We start from the raw sequence: 14,121 nt of genomic DNA, 5'->3' as shown, positions 1-14,121 counted from the left end.
TCTTCTCCGATGGACCAGGACGAACCGGACGCTGCTCAGTCTTTTCTTGCCGTATTTCTTGAACTGCACGATGATTCTGTTGACTGTCGAAAGCGAGATTCCCAAATTCTGCGAAATTTGCCGCTGACTTATTCCACCATCTGCTTGATCAACTATCCTTCCTCTAACAAAATCTGACAATTCGAGAGAACCTTGAGTTCTAGGCATGTTGTAGCACAAGATAATTAGTGTGCGGACTATTTTCATTTATATAGAGCTATGTGAACACAAATTAGTTAGCATAAATCAGTTAAATGACGAAAAATTAGGTGTCTATTTACTTGTGACCACTCAGTGTACATGAACGGCATTGAGTCAAATTAATCATTTTCACAATGTTTCACTATCACAGACTGTCATTGCGGAATTAATAAAGACTCGCTGCTTATTTTGTTAATATTACTTTGTGCTACTACCACAGAATGACGCTACTAACTGGTGACTTTGTTCTCATTTTAATTTATTATACCAAAAACTGACGTTATTCAATCAAAAGACATAATTATCACTTTCTTTTACAACAAAAAACAAAATTCAGTGAATCACCTTCTTTAACTCGCACAATGCTAATATTGATTCACAGACTGGTGTTTTCAATACAGGTGTTTAGAAAATGTATGTTATTGTTTTAAAGTAAAATAGTATACTTGGATAAACTGTAATGAAGTGCTAAATATTCTTGGCTTCCAGTACATCATCAAAAATACAGAACAAAAACAGAAAATATGTGAGAAAAAGGACTGCGTACTTCCAAAAGTGTTTCGCATAAAGTGGGCTCATTTCAATCTCCATGGCGACACTACGTAACTGTTGGTAAGTATGTTGATAAAGCTAAACGAATCGGTGAGATGTAGTAGGTTATCAACGGATGCGTTTATGTTATTTCATCTTAATTTTTTAGTAAGTGTTTGAACTTATGCAGAGCTTTATTATGAGGTATAACGCAGTGTAAAAACTGAATGGTCATAGTGAAAACGAAATCTATAATGTTATTAGCAGTGAACTGTGATAATTATTTTTATCATACGTAGGAAGAGAAATAAAATATAATTGATAAATAGATTAAAGGTAGCCATAAATAATTCAGTGAGGTAGTTGCACTGTAATACTCCTGGAAACTCAAGGCAATCAGGCTTTTTAAGTTTGAAAACAATAAATATGAGATTTTTTGGGGTGATAAAGTGCAAAATGTTTATCAGTTAATGATCATTGCTTGGCTTCGAAAAGTTTTTCGGCTGTTTCCTGATTGCGTCTTTGGAAAAAGAAAAGAAAAAAGTATGTCAACAAGAACCATGCAGAACTTGACGTCATTCAGATGTCTTATGTTCTTATATTTCGAAATATTATATTTAAAAAAATCACTATTAACCAGTGTCGGATGGTTTAATTACTATAGTAGATTAGAATTTCATGTTCTCGTTATTTCCTTGAAATCAATTTCAATAGTACAGTAACGAAATAAAGTGACACGTATTGGTATTCAGGGGATTATTTAGTGCCAATGTTGCCTTGTTTTACTTAATCACAATTAGAAACATTGTTGGTAGTGTCTTTACATTTTAGTTTTAAGATGGTTATATCCGAGTTTCTGGTTTTCTTTTCATTTCTGATGTAATTCGCTTATTGATTTATTGTCCAGAAAATGAGCCAAAACCGTTAGAAGACTTGGTTACACCAACTTTTACGAAATTTTACAACTTTTACAAATCCAGTCCTTTAGAGAGATTGCTACGTTAAGAGTATTTTAAAAGGACTACATCTAGTATCAATACTATTCATTCTAAGTCGGATTGTGTTGGTAAATTTGTTAGGCTAACACTGTTTTTTTTTACTTTTCATGCTTAAAAACCACAAAGTATGATAATATATACTCTGTATGTTCTGGAAGAATCATTTAATTCAATATAAGATATACTGACTAACCATTTTGTTAAGACCACAACCTAATATTGGGTTGAACAATATTTTTCAACTGTATTAGCTCCTACTCAATGTGGCATACATTTTACAAAATATGAGAAGTATTTCGTTTGATTGTAACCCATTCTTTGAGAACTATAATCTACAATTGACTAACATATGTACGCAAAGGATCACTGAAGAAAATGTGAGAATGTGTATTGTTACGTAAAACTGAAAATTCGAGAAAGCCTCCATACACCTATAAATATAACCAATGCGACGAGTTAAATTGTACTTTGGATTTAGCAATTAAGTAAGAGTCGATATAAAGTCAGTTTATGATTTTTGCCAACAAGATTGATGCACACAGTTTTCGTTTTTTGTAACACAAATACATTTTAATATACACAAAACAATACAACTTACATTAACAGTTATTACAAATTGTTATTACAAACAATGATTTATAAACAAAAGTTTCACAAACTTACAAGCAATATAAAGTATTCTTTCTAGTCTAGAAATTCCTTGATATCATATCGAGGGTTCACGTCAGCGAGTTAATTACGAGTTGATGTAGGTACGATTCGCTTAACGGGGAGCTAGCTAGCTTTGTCTTTCGTTATTCACCAGCCACACACGCTGAGTTTTCCACCGTTGAAGTTAGGTAATGTTTTCATAAAAGTACTAATGTCTGATGAAAATCCACTGAAGTTAAATGATTTGTAATGCTCGAACTTTGTAAATGCTCCTGGTCAAATATTTGAAGTGTCTCGATTAATAAGTGTTATAATAATCACAGTTATAATTTCCAAAGTTTATATCCCACTGACTATAGCAAACTAATAATAAATACTCTCCTTTGGCAACTAAATTTAAATTTATCAGTTAACTCAGTTTCAGAGCATTTGAAATTCTAATACGTAACAAAATACATTAAGATTACTTAAATTAACACATTTATTAACACAAACTTTAATTGATTGTCAGAGTCTACCAAAAGTATACAAATATTTAGCTGTTATTGTAATAACACTATTAAACAAGTGTGGTAAATATTACAGGAGAGTATGTTAGCTACATAATAATGTGTTACATAATATTTTCAAACTGTGTATATAAGCTGATAATAAATATAGTTTGAAGATATGCGAAAATAATATTTATAATTTAGGGTTATGTATTGCTGAAAATAAATTATTTTACTTGTCACTTATGGAATTTTAAACTTATGTACAATATCTACTTTAGGGAATATAATATGATATAAAACATGACGTGTTTATATATATATACTTCTAATAATTGGCTATTATGAATTAATACTAATAACATTCCAAAACTCCTTGATGTCACGCTGAGTCAATATTTGTGGTGAGCAGCTCCAAAATTTATAATCAGTCTTCGGGTACTTGGATATTTATTAAGACAAACTTCTAATTGCTAATGTGATTTTACCTCTACCTATAATGGTTTAACCATTAAATAGCTAAAATAAAATGTTTGGATGGAACACAAAATTACCAAGATAATACCTTTACGAATATGTTGTTTCGTTATATAGCTACTGAGACTTAGATTCTTACAATATGAAACAAAAATATACGAAAGAACATTAGTACCAAGCTTTAACTTCATGATTAAATAAATCCTAGAAATATCAGTGGTGGTCTTTATAAACCGCATCTGCTTTTTAAACAAATAATTTTTACACTATTTATGCAACAAATCGCTCATATTCCCAACACTTTGTTGGTTCTACAGTGTCTAATAACATATGAGTCACACACACAAAAGTACAGACCTACAATATAGAAATTTAACTTCCTACATTCAGTTATTTTTGTCAGTTCTTTCCATCGTTCATTATAACAATCCAAAACATAAAATTACTCAATATGATACAATTTGTTACCCACTGCTAACGTACGGTAAAAAACATTGTTAATTTGAGCGTTAAATAAATTGCACAAATGAAGCTTTAACATCCAGTGTACAAGAAATGTGCATATCTTTATATGGTTATATTACGCAATGCAGCTTATAAAGATATTTTGTCAAATGAAATCAAATATGGAACAAGTTACCATATTAACGACATCTATGAAAAAAAATCATTTAACATAACATATTTTTGAATAAATAATGAGAATTCAACTAATCAACTTGTATATTCTAAATTTTGGGTCGTTTTTTTTAATTCAGTGCGTGATCCTGTGTGCTAAGTTTTTATCACAATAGCAAGAGGTAATATTTATACTTTTTGAATGTTTGTAATAATTTGATAATTATAAACTAAACAAATGTTCCGTTTTTATACACCCTGTGTTAAACTGGCTTTTGTTTTATGTTTATTTCGTTTCTTTTCATATTTTGGTTGTAACTAGTAATGTTTACTTTTAAATTCCTTTCCTTTAAAAGGTTTTAGTGCATCTTTAAAATAGGAAAAAAATGTGTAAACAAATTATCAAAGAGCTTAAATTTTACAAAAAAACAACAACAACTCAAACATTAATTGTTTGTCTTATTTATTGAATTTTTGGGCAGTGATTCAAAATTCAAACAGACTGCAATCGAACTTAAATTCCATCGAAAATTAGAGTTATTCAATCAAATCATTTCTTAATACATTGGTCAGATGAAGCTGAAAGTAAAGTCAAGCTCTTATGCGTTTTATGTAACTGTGAAGCGAAAAAACAGTAAATAACTTTCACCTTTGAAATTATATACAGCAGTAAAAATATTAAATTACCATATTTCCAAATGGCTATCCTATTGTCAACGGCTAGTACTGTCAAGTTCAGTAAGGCAATTTTGTTTTCACTCAAGGCTGAATGAGCATTAACAGATTCAACTTCAGTTACTTCGAGCTCGTTCTTGATCACTTGAGGCATCATCCAGTATATGCTTGATTTAAAGCCTGTGAAATATCAATATGATAGTTGAATATGAGTTAAAAAGAGCTGAAAAAGGAGAAAAAGGCTTCTTAACAAATCTAGAAGTATTAATGCATCAACAGAATTACCGTGGACGTTTCTATATAATACGTTGGTGTGTTTAAATGCTACATAATATATGTGTACTTACAAGATCACCTGTTCATCAAACTAAGCATACGAGTACTTCATATACTCTACAAACTTCTACATGAAAAGAGAGAAATAAATGTGTGTTTACATGTGAGAAATATTTAAGTTAATGGAGTGTGTAAGCAATGTCTCATGTCGACATTTAGAAAACATGATCTCTGCGGAGTATTGATTCTTGTGAATGAAGGATCCCTATGTAGGGATGGATCCGGTTAAAAATGGCGGCTTGTACATTAGAGATGGTAGCTGGTACGCCAGGACATTGGTAAAACACAGACAAAGAGATAGAGGCGAAAAGCCCTTTATTAATCAGGTACAAAACTGTCTCTAGAGTTCGGTTAATCTTCCTTGACTTTTAGAAAATGGGCTGCAAAAACATCGATTTTTTTCTTCTTCTCCGTCATCTGTAACTAGTAAACCACAGTGTGCCTAAAACTAGCCTGTACACTAAAACACTTGAATACTTCCATGTGGCTTTTCGTACCTAGAGCAGCATGTGATCCACGATAAGTTAGGTACAGCCCAAAGTACTAATCACAGTCTCTGATCAGTATACCATTATGTGCGTTATACAGAAGTAGATAATCTACCGTATACTCCTTATCGCGCCGCACAGTATCCTGGTCATGACTTATCTTGCTTCACCAAGTAACATCTATAGATGATATTATGGCTATATATGATATTATTATTATGATATTATATTATAGAATATAACTAAATAAGTTGGTCAAATGATGCTTTCTACCTAGAAGTTACAGCCACACTTGTGGCCAGTACTTCGTCTCGTAAAAAGTTCAAAAACTAGTAACAAAAAAATTGTATTCGAAAATTGTTGGGATGGAAAAAGATCAGAAACTAGAGATGGGAGAAAAACCTGCCTTACTCATACCTACATTCCACCACTTATTCGGGGAGCCAAGGGGGATTCGGCAGTGTCGGTTTGATGTAGTTCTTTCATTAGTATGGACCTTAAGAATAATTTTGGGGTGGTGCCCGTTGCAGATTTACACGGGGGGGGGGCGCCTAGGCAGAGCCGTTTCCATGACAACCTTGTTTAAAAATATATATATATATTTTAAATACCTTTTCTGCTATAACTCTGTTCATATTTATCATAAAAGTATGAATAATGTATAAAATGAAAGAGGAAGCCATCCTCTAAAGATTACACTATCAATATTTAAATTAGCTCATTTACATATTCATGATATCTCATTAATATGCCAATTTGCATCAAAATTTTGAATTCTGGTTGAAAATTTTCACTACTATTTAATATTTTAGGACTTTCAAAGCAACATTTCACACTTATTATACATTATAGGCATTACTTGTATCATTTTGGATGTTTTTTTTGTTGACAGCTTTTCAAAATACTGCATAAGAGTGCCATTTCCATGGTAACTCCAAAGCATACATTTTCCCCAAAAATTGTTAATATTTAGAATGGCTCCTTTAATGTTCGTCTCATGCATAACCAATAAGACGAATGAAAGAGAAATGGTACGTTTTTTGAAGTGAACTTATATACACACTGTGTCTAATCAAGCACAAATAAACATAACAAATCATGTCAAAATGCTATAATTAAAAATACGTCAATAGCCACACTTTCGAGCACTAACAGTTAAAGCTTTATTGAAAATGTATTAACATAACATAGGCAATATATATGCAGATTTCTACATGAATAAATCAAATAATATTGAGAGACAGGCATGACAAGAGATAACGGAAATGCTTATCACGTAGTATTTCAGTTTCTTACATTATGACAATTAAACAACCAATTACGTGTTTAATCTTCATCACAGCTGCCCTGTTCAGAATATTCTGCCCTGAAGAATTTACTGGTAGGCCCTCACAAAAACATCCAGCATAGCAAGGAACATTGTTTTTTGCTGTATGTGCGACTTTCAGAACACATTTTTTACACATACATTTCAAATTGGTAGCTAAACTGGATGGAAACGAACTACTCTTCATCATAACAGGATTGAGTGTGTTATCATCTTAATTCTTTCAACCAAAAAGTGTGAATGCAGGTAAGCATGGTTTGGGGATGTGCGACCAATTTCCTGTGAATGTTAATAAAGCAGCACGTTTAATGTGTTCTTCCAGTTCACCAGCTGTATGGGATAAAGAGATAAGTAGACCATAGTTCCTTTTTTCTCAATGAGCAGAGTGATCTCCTCCAGATGACTTGATAACCATTGCTTGGCTTGAAGCAAAGAGACCTAAATTCTACATCCTGATTTTCTTCGAGAGATTTTATGAGTTCGAGATCAACATAAGACATTTCTTTCCACAATTCTCGCTTCCTGCGCCCATAAAGGAAACTCGTATCATCTTATCCAGAAAAGGCGTGGAAGTATGGCAATGCACGACATTTGTTTTTCCCTAGGCTAGCTGCTACTTGGTAAATTAGATTGAAACATTTACATCTGTATGAGTCCAGAATTCCTTGATGGATAAGTTCTTCACACAGCAATAGATGCACAACATGATAACATATGTGTCGTTGGACTGGATAACTATTCGATCGGATTTCAAAATTTCAGCACAATAAATTACACGTAGGATGATATATGTATCAGCTTATTCCTAAGTAGAATCAAGATCTGGTACTTCGTTTACTTCATTTGATGTTATTCTTGTTATCAAGCATGCTGCTTTCGTGATAACATAGTCGTCATCAGTTTCAATTGCTTCTTCATTTAGGGACTTCATGTTTGTCGACACCTTACCGAATGTGAGTTAAGATGGACAAACAATGTCTGATGAATACATTATGTGAAAGAAAAACCCAACATCACTCCCTTTATGGTTTCCTAAACCTGTTTTAAGCGATTCGACTAGTAAGATTCCCAATTGGATACTCCATAGTCTCGAAGCAGTGTTCGGTATTTATCTCTGATCGTAAATAACAGGAGTACAGATGAGTTATTGAGCAGTGGTTCTGTTATTTTCTTGACGAGTGTGTTGAAGGCTACATCATAAATGTCACTTGATTCAGTAGATAAGATTACCATATTAAGCTTGGCCATATACAGGTTCATGCAAATCCTGTGTTAGCATAGATCCTTTGCAACCATATCTAACATCTCGCTCCGAATGCTTCAATACCTCATAACAAATCCCCATTGCCAAGTTCTGTTGGTTTTTTCTGTAAAGACACTTGTCTATTTCCTGTCTCTACCAGTGGGATGGACTCTTTCGTACGAACATCATACACTTTACAGCAAATTACACAATGTTTCTTGCTATCATACTCCGGACCAATAGAATTACGTGTTTGTCTTTGATCCGCATCATCTATGTCTTCTTGTGTGTCTTGTCTCTTTCTCTATATCCGTTCATGGATTTGTTTTTCAACAAGTAACTATTTCTACAATTTGGATACCATACTGGTTTTTTATCCACTAGAAACAAGTTTTTTTCCAAATAGTTTTTAATCCGTTCCCAGTTATAAATTTGTCTGGCATTTGGTGCAATTCTGAGTGTACACTGTGTCCTATCCGTAACATTGTACAGTTTTCCTGATTGCTTGTGGCATATAATACACTTTGTATAATTTTGGGTGCACTGTCTTTTCTTGTTGTGCCAGAGGTACTAGGCTGCACATCACATGAATTTTGTTGCTCCATCTTTATGGACCTGGATATAAAACAATCCATAAACGATAACAATATTGTTTCTTAATGTATGTTTAACTCGTATGTTTATTGAATGTTAAGCACTTCATTTTAAACCATGCTGTGTTTAGCTAGTTTATTATTATCATTAAAAAAATTAAAACATTAAGGTGATACTTACCGGCAATCATAATTATTGTGACCTTCTTGTCATTATCCTGTAGCCGGTAACTTCAATATATCTCACGAATTTCAAAGTAAATACTGTTATATCAAGAATTTATAATCTAACTTTAATTGTTTAAAATTATTGTAGCGACATCTCGATATTCTCAATTCGTCCTCATAGTCATTGCGCCTGTATGCAAATTGACAACAAATAATGAGATATGAGATGATAATACGCTGCAAATTGACAACAAATAATGAGATATGAGATGATAATACGCTGACGTAAGACAATAGAAATAATTATTATTCTTGGGGTTTATCCAGGGAATTTGCGAGCTGACATAATGCTCAAAGACTATAAGCAACACATTTGCAATACTATGACACAATTCGGGTAATAAATCATAACCATTTGTGCAGAATTTACATGAATAAACTGACAGTATGGCCAACTTGCCACTTGATGGTTACCATGGAAATGGCTTTCTTGTGCAGTATTATGAAAAGCTGTCAACAAAGCAACAACATAAATTATAGTAAGTAATGCCTATACTGTATAATAAGTATGAAACTTTAGAAGTCCTAAAATATTAAATAGTATTGAGATGTCATGAATATGGAAATGAGATAATTCAAATATTCATAATGTCATCTTTTAGAAGATGATTTCCTCTTTCATTTGAAATATTATTCATACTTTTATGATACATATGAAGAGAGTTATAGCAGAAAAGGTACTTTTGAAAAATCATTTATTTGTAACTCAAGTGCTGCGGAAAAGGCCCTGCCCTGGACCCCTGTGTAAATCTGCTCAATTTTAGCTTTGACTTTGTAGAGGAACCAGTACATAACTAAAAAAGATTGTATTTCTTAAGCTTCATAATTTTTTCAAACAAACCATTAAATGACTCAAAAAGGTACATGTCCTTAATTTTGAACTTATAGAGAAGCTAACACATTACTCAGAAAATTACGCTCATGAGATACTATAAACGTGTGCAAATAATCATGAATTAAAAGTCTAAAAACATTATACTTTTATAAACCTATATTGATACGAATACCAAAGAGATTCAATACATTTTTAAAAGTTACATATAGAAAGTAATCTTAACTCACCATGGCATTCACTTATTTCTTTGTCATGTTTCGTCAATAATACTTTTTTCCTGAAAGCATATATATATATATTATTTCTCGTTATACTGTTTTAATGTAGTATACATTCACATGTATTGTAATCTTTGGGTAAATGCTAGAATGACAGTTTTAAACTAGTGGAAATTTGTTAAGATAAATAAATAACGTTAATCACATAAATACCTGAACTTCCTCTAAACTTATTCAACAAGTGTAGTACAGGAAGTTCGTAAGCTTGTAAATTATACAGTTAATTACATTATTTGAAAATTAAGATCGCTTTAATACCACTTTCTTAAGTTCGTACTACATTCGTACTTCCCTTTCCTTTCTTATTCATCTATTTTTTTTAAGGTTGTACTTATTCCTATCGTAAACTGATTCATACTAATGTAAATGTAACAACCTGCTGATTAGTACTATAATCAATAACACATAGATTTAGAACTAAGTTTTGTTTCTTACTAGCAACATAATACTGTCTACCTTCAACCCGGGCCCGGCATAGCCAGGTGGTTAGGGCGCTCGACTCACAATCCGAGGGTCGCGGGTTCGAATCCCAGTCACACCAAACATGCTCGCCCTTTCAGCCGTGGGGGCGTTATAATGTGACGGTCAATCCCACTATTCGTTGGTAAAAGAGTAGCCCAAGAGTTGGCGGTGGGTGGTGATGACTAGCTGCCTTCCCTCTAGCCTTACACTGCTAAACTAGGGACGGCTAGCGCAGATAGCCCTCGTGTAGCTTTGCGCGAAATTCAAAAACAAACAAACCTTCAACCCTCCAGGTTTTGTTCGTTCTCTCTCATGGCCCTTTTTTCTTTAATTAAACTACTGTCTTTTATAATTCTTTCCTTACACCCACATCAAACAAGTTTCTTCCTTTGTGACCTTGCACACCTGTTTTCCCTATATTAGATTACAACATCTCATAATTAAAGGGGTCTTGTAATCTCCACACCAATTGAATAAGAAAGGTGGCCGCTCTCTCCAATTACTTTCTAATGACTATAATCTCTAATCCCTTAGAGGCTTTCCTACCTCTCTTCACCTTATCTGATGCCCTTTACACCCAACTTCATAACATGCACTTCCATGTATTATTATAAAATTAACATAGAAAATTTCATATATTATAATTTTTATGTTTGTATATAACCACAAAGCAATACAATGAAATATTTACGCTCTGCCCTTTGGAGGTATCAAACTCCAGATTTCAGCCTTCATCTTACTGTAACATGTACAATTTTTGGCTTGTTCAAAAGTAAGATTTTTTAATTTGTCAACTATTATTAATTTTTCAATTTCTAATGAATGTATTTACAACATACTTTAATTAAGTGATTAAAATGCAGTACTCAATTTACAGTTTAGAACATGAAACAACTGAATTAATAAAGCTCAATACTGCTTTGTGATATGTTCTCTTGCATTCTAGGAACTTTTGCAAATATGATAAATAATGCTAATGAAATGCAATCAAATTATAAAGGAATAATTTTAATAGTTATATGCAGAATTAACCACCTTGATACCCTTACTTTATTTACACTTACGCAGCTTAAAGGATATTTTAGATAATATAATTTATAATACAATAATTAGTTCAATCTCTCTAAGCTCTACAAACTAAAACTTGTATACAGACTTTTCTTCTAGCATGGTCCAGTTCATTTTAATGTCACTTCTTGGAAAACATTCTCTGTTTGATGATGAATTACAGCAAGAAAAGCATTGTGGACATTTATTAATGTGTTGACACTCTCCCGACTGTTCTTTGTCAAATTGGCAAATGTTTTCCGTTTCTGCAAATAAAAAGAAGCATGGACTTTAAAAAAATCCATAATACTTCTTGATTTCAATAACAATTTATTCACTTCTATGAGATTTTTCGCTCAGATACTGGAACTTTAAGTGACAAAGCAGCATCTTGCCCTCGAATATTTTATAAATGGAGCCAAAAGCTCACTGAAAAAATTTTACTTACTTGAAAATTATCTTACAATTTCTCTTTATGTTACATAATTCGTAGGTCATGAAAAGCAGATCATATCTAGCTATCATAAGAGACTAATTAAGTGCACTTGTTTTATACCTAAGATCACGAGTTATATTGAGCATTTACTTCTAACCTACACGTATTGTTAACAATGGTAATCTTTATAAAGAAATCATAGATTAATAAACGAGCACAAAGTGTTTTTTTACAAAGATAGTTAGTTCTAAATTGCTATTGATTAATGATACAAGGGACAAAATTAAAGGAAACACAACAAATATTTACTTGACTATCATCGATTTTGTACATTAATGAAAGATATAACTGGCTTTCGTTTCTTTTATGTGTTGAATAAATTTCGCATTTGACAAATATTTTAATTGCACTTTATATATGAGAAGAGCTTGTGACATCGTACTTGCTGTTGTCAGATTTGAATCTGTATTATCTTAAAGAACATGTACTTTCATAATTAACATACAATTTTAAAGCTGTAAGATGACATCTAAAGAAAATAGAATCTGGATTTAATTACATTTTATTTATATGTTTTATAAATTCTAATACAGTTGCCAAAAGTATGAACTATGGCGCCACAGGGAACATGTTTAGACTATATATTTGGTTTCAGAAAATTCTCGACAATGAGACAGTGTAATGCCACCATGCACAGTTCTTCCGTTGAGAAATATAAAATCATTTACGAAGGATCCAGCAATGTTTTTATTGAAAACAGTGACAATGGGACAACATTGAGGTGCAAAACCATACCCTAGCCCAATCCAGGGGAACACTCTTATCTACAAAGTTAGACCACATGTACGTGGAGTTTCCCAGTCCAGATCTAATGGATGTGTGAGTTCCTGGTTTATTATAATATTTTTGAATACCAATGTTAACGTAAAAAGTGAAATATCTATGGAAAGCTTACCAAAATGTTTGGCTAAGATTTTTCTTGTTAAAATGTAAATTGCTGGGAAACATCGTGAATTTATGGCTTGGATGGATAAAATAGTTTCAATGGTAGTTTAACAATTAATTTAACAAATCAACCTGAAAAAGTTAACATCCTTATGTAAAAGTAAAAATACTTTAGATGCTCAACAAATTTAGTGTGATTTTCAACTTTCATTTTTTTCCGCCCACATTGCCACTGTAGAAATTATAATCAATATAAGGAACTATTAGTAGCTTGTCTCTGTAATCAGTTTACACAGTGAGAGGAAGTGTCATTCCAATAGTCAAGTATGTTAGATTATACGGACTCTTATAGTAATCCATGTACAATCTCACATACATCTGTGCAACATCCCTAACTATTAGTTGAAAATCTATAAGACATGAAAGTTAACGTTTATTTTGTATCAGATCATAATATTAAAGCTTTGATTTATTAGCATGCAACATCCCTAATTATTAGTTGAAAATCTATAAAGCATGAAATTTAACGTTTATTTTGTATCAGATTATAATATTAAAGCTTTGATTTATTAGCGTGCAACATCCCTAATTATTAGTTGAAAATCTATAAAGCATGAAAGTTAACGTTTATTTTGTATCAGATCATAATATTAAAGCTTTGATTTATTAGCGTGCAACATCCCTAATTATTAGTTGAAAATCTATAAAGCATGAAATTTAACGTTTATTTTGTATCAGATCATAATATTAAAGCTTTGATTTATTAGCATATCTCGTAAGCTTCTTCTGATGATATTCTTTAATAAAATTGTAACATTGTTCGAGTTTTGTTTTGTTTTCTCAGACATGATTTCATAATTTCTCAAATGATATTGGTAGTGGATTATTCCTGTGGTGTGTAGAGCAAAGATAGCCCATTGTGTAGCATTGTGCTTAGCTTCAAACAAACAAACAAAACAAACAAGTGGATTATTTCATATTCCACAATAACTTCTAAAATTATATTAATTTTTTTTGCGCTTTTTTTTTAGCGTTTTAAGTACTTGATTGTTTTTACAGAAACTTTATAAACAAACGTTTTTTCTAAACAATAATCTATATTCAAATATAATTCGTGGCCATACTATGTAAATATAACCATACATACATGACATTTGATCAAGAATCTTACCTCCAGAACACGAGAAAAATTCGTTGCAATTCTCCTATGGGATGAAAATAT

General features: G+C 32.0%; 1 long non-coding RNA gene across 1 annotated transcript; it reads right to left on the bottom strand.

The window, feature by feature from the left end:
* Positions 1 to 4,800: 4,800 nt before the first annotated feature.
* On the bottom strand, positions 4,801 to 11,771 carry LOC111085303. The gene is made up of 3 exons (XR_002610141.1): positions 11,628 to 11,771; positions 9,959 to 10,008; positions 4,801 to 4,861 (listed from the first exon to the last, which is right to left on the bottom strand). It is a non-coding gene; the product is annotated as an uncharacterized LOC111085303 (long non-coding RNA).
* Positions 11,772 to 14,121: the final 2,350 nt, after the last annotated feature.

Source organism: Limulus polyphemus, unplaced genomic scaffold (genome assembly GCF_000517525.1).
Source record: "Limulus polyphemus unplaced genomic scaffold, Limulus_polyphemus-2.1.2 Scaffold14, whole genome shotgun sequence".
Lineage (NCBI taxonomy): Eukaryota > Metazoa > Arthropoda > Merostomata > Xiphosura > Limulidae > Limulus > Limulus polyphemus.
This window is presented reverse-complemented; position numbering and strand designations above follow the sequence as displayed.